The sequence below is a fragment of the Solanum verrucosum genome, unplaced genomic scaffold (assembly GCF_900185275.1).
Source record: "Solanum verrucosum unplaced genomic scaffold, falcon-dt-bn FXZP01000047.1, whole genome shotgun sequence".
NCBI classification, from domain to species: Eukaryota; Viridiplantae; Streptophyta; class Magnoliopsida; order Solanales; family Solanaceae; genus Solanum; species Solanum verrucosum.
In genome coordinates, this window is record NW_026020155.1 from 1,565,955 (window position 1) to 1,570,229 (window position 4,275).

The following is a 4,275-nucleotide window of genomic DNA, read 5'->3' on the forward strand; positions in this document are numbered from 1 at the left end:
AAAGCCTAAAAAAGCTCGAGACCTCTAAGAAATTCAACCAAGACCTCTTCTAGGCCTCATCCCTCGAATTCAACGAAACTCTCAGAATTCTGATCCAAGCATCCAGATCCCGAATGTTGACCAAAGTCAACTCAAAGGCTAAAATCTTAAAAATTACCAACGTAAGACCTCAAATCCTAAAAAAAATCGAATCTGAAATTGACGACTCGGTTAGACCTATTTCCACATTTCGGGATTGATGGAATCAACAAAATTCCATTCCGACACTTGAAACTTCAAAAGACACCGGAAACCACTTTTTAACAACTTTTGCCTTTCAAATTTTCAAAATTCATAACATTTAACTCAAAAGTCGAAACCAATTTCAAAACTCATTCAAAAATGACTCGAGGCCAATATCGAGAGGGTTAAAATGATAATTTTATGAAAAAATCTAAAACTGACCGGTCGGGTCATTAAACTTGCTCCTAGATCTCGTTCGCCTCTTTTCTTCTTCTAATAGTTAGTTTCGGATACAAATCAATTATATCAATTGTATTCGTGAATCGTGATACAATCATCGATCAAATATACAAATCAATTGTATGTCGTCCGCCTCTCTCCTCCTTCTAACATGTAGCTACAAATCGTAATTAATCAAACTATAACTATGGATCTCTAATTAAGCTCAAACTATAGTCATTTTTGAAAGCGTCGTATTTTTTTAATCACTCCGGACTTTCTTTTTTTATGTTTATTTACCGACTCAATTCAATTTAACTTGTTTAATTAAGTCTATTGAGTTGATATGGAATTTGAATGACCAATGAGATATCTTTTGAAATATTTTTGAAATTTTATATATCATATATAATCAATTAACGATATTAGCTCAAATTCAATCCAACTTACTCATTTATACCTTGCTCCATTAGTTGATATATTATAACGATATTTGCAAGAATAGTTGAATTGGGATTATCGACGGCGAGGTGACAAAATAATTCAAAGTCCCAACTAATATCTTGTCAATGTCTCATTTGGTGTCTCTCCCACTTGTAATGTAATGTAATGTAAGATTAGATAAACATCCCACTTTGACATTCAATATTAAACACACGCCAACTAAAATTATTGTATTGTAGAAAAAACAATAAGAAAGTGGGTCGACAACACTTTTTTGTTCTGAATATTAGATGATTTTTCAAACTAGTATCTTTTTTGCCCTATATATTTATTTAAAATTATAGTCACCACTCACCACCCAAATTTGTAACAATATACTATGTTTTTTTAATGATACTAGTCCTCTTAGTCTCTTAGGGCTCGTTTGGTGTGAGGTATAATAACAAATAGTCCCGGGATTAAATTATAGTACCGCTTATTTTGTTGTTTGGTTGGCAAGTTCGGGATAACTTATCCCGGGATTAATAATTAGTACCGGGATAAGTTATCCCTCTCCTTGGGTGGTATAGTAATCCCGGGATAACTTATCCCGGGATAAAATAGGTAAATGACAAAAATGTCTCTTTCAACCCTTTTGTTATATCACTTTTTACATTAATGAAGGGCATTTTTGTAAACAAATAAATTGTTCTTAAAATTTATTATTTTGAATACAACAAACCAAACACTCAATAAAAAATAATCCCAACACAACTTATCCCATCATAACTAATCCCAACATAACTTATCCCAACATAACTTATCCCATCATAACTCATTTTCAAACCAAACGACCCCTTAGATTATTCCCGTCAAAAAAGTTTCACGATTGAGTCTTGTAATTCACATGTTGGGTATTAAACATTTTAATATCAATTATTATGTTAAAGTGCATCATTTTACAATGTCAAAATGTGCTGCTGCGCGTTGGTGGCTTTTGTTGTGCATTATTTCTCACATTTTTTTTAAGTTAGTGGTAGAATGTACGTGGTAATAGGTTTTTATGAAACTTTTATAATTTCTTTAACTTTTCATTTGATTATTATTTTATCTCATTATGTTTATAATCTATATAACTTTCAAGGCATTACTTTTTTTTTATTTATTTACCCACATTATTATCCCACCTTCATCTATTTAATATAAGAAAAAATTATCTCATCTATAAATCGTGAAAAGTCTTAGGAGTATAATATATAAAAAAATATTTCGTAGGGCTTTGGATTCAAATTCTTTTCCTAAGTGTGTTGGTCAATTACACATGTTTGTTTGTACCCTGAAGAAGATAAATCATTAAGAATATTACTTTTGGACATATAAGGATTTCTCGAAGTGGACTTGTATCTCTTTAGAAACACCAAGATATCTACATCTGAACATAATTTTTTTTTATTTTCTTCAGTTTCTTAATTATGATTGTATTTTCGCCAATATATATCACATGTATAACAGAAAATTAATGATGCCAAATCTGATGAAAACATCACTATCAAGTAAAAATCTATATATTGTTTTCAGTTTTCACATGTCAAAATTTTCTTTAAAAAATCTATTCAAATTCTTGTACGTTGACTAATTTGTCTACTTCTCAAGTTGGACATTAGGCCAATTTTAAGACCGTGTCAAATAAAGTTTCTAGTCCTCTCTTGCTAAATTGCCTTTCTATGCTTCGATCCGTTGTTCCTTATAAATATACATGTGTTTGTTGCTTCTACATATCAAAACTTATTCTCTTACACCCAAAGTGAGGCAATAAAAAGACAAAATACTAAGAACGTCAAGGAAAAAGATAATCTTTAATTTATAGTGTCTAGATTTTCTATCTTTTACACGATCAATACATAAAAAGTTAAATACAATTCAATCATATATTAGCAGAAGCTGAGAAAAAAAGATGAAAAATGTTATGAAGATTGTGCTTGTGCTTTCTATCATCATGAGCATACTACTGACACCTTGCATTGCAAAGGGTGTGAGAGGTGGAACCAAGGCTAGTACTGGGTCTGGTCGTAGTGGAACTCCAACCACCACATGGACCCCATTACCTCGTCGTCCTAGAACCACCACCAACAGCAGCTCATCCGCCACGTCCTCCGTTGGCTGGTCCTCTATGGCTATGGCTGGCGCTTCGTTTGCTTACCTTACATTAGTTTACATTTAAACTAGTGTATTAATTTAATTGGCGTGAAAATGATTTAATTTGTATTATTGATGTTGATTTATATACATTCTCACTATTCAACTTGTACACAAGTTTGGGTACAGGGTGTTGAAGTCCTAGGGGTGCTTTACTTCCCCTCCCAAATTCAATGTAGAGTACTGGTATTTTTCAAATATATTTTTTTATATATATTATGTTATTATTTATTTTTTTAAAGAAAGATTACATAGTAAATCAAGCATGTGATATATATTTACTATACATAACTATAGTTTAAAAATAGGGAAAAAGGATAAATATACCCCCTGAAAGATCGTAAATAGTATCTAAACACCATCTATTATACTTTTAGAACTCTGATGCCCTTGCCGTCTAACTTTTAGAGCGTGTATGTCCTTTGAGCTAACGAAAGGAAACGTGTCACGATCTTAACAACCTATTCAAAATTTATTTAATTCTTATCCACATTTAAAAAATCGACCGGATAATTAAAAATCCACCCGAATAGCTTAAACCGCACCTGAATTACAACCCAAAACCTCAATAGACTATCTTCTCAGATCTTTTCCTTTCTTACCGAGAATCGATTAGAGATTTTCTTTTGTTTTTTGAGTTAAATCTCATATTGCACACTCTAATTTAAGATGATTCTCATCAACACAATTTTTAGTAAGATCAACTAACTTTTTAAAAACAGAATTAAGGACACAGACAGAGTTGGAAATTCATTCAATGTATGGGTAGAACTTTAAGGGTTTTCAGTTGAATGGAATTGATATAAGTTTTTTCTTGTGTTGAGACAATTTTTCGTCGTTTTTCTTCTTGATTGCCTATAATTCCTTTTTGTGGTACATTATGGAATGTGAGAACTTTCTCGTGCCACATATTAGCTCTGAGTTATAGAGTGTCTTCTTGACCGTCATTGTTGAAGCTATGTAAAGAGAGCTAGAGGTATATTTGTTTCCTTTCCCCAACGTTTTCCTTGTCTGATTTATGATCGATTTTATTTTATATTTCTCATTGTAGTGTGATTGTTGAATGTATTGTTGATTTTCAATTTTCACAGATCTATTTTCTTGGCTTTCAACCATGTGATCTTCATTTCTCAGTGTTTCAGCCATTTAAAAAAGTTATAAGTTTTGCAATTATAATTCCATTCAAAGGTTGTTGGGTCGGTTCGTCAGAGCTGT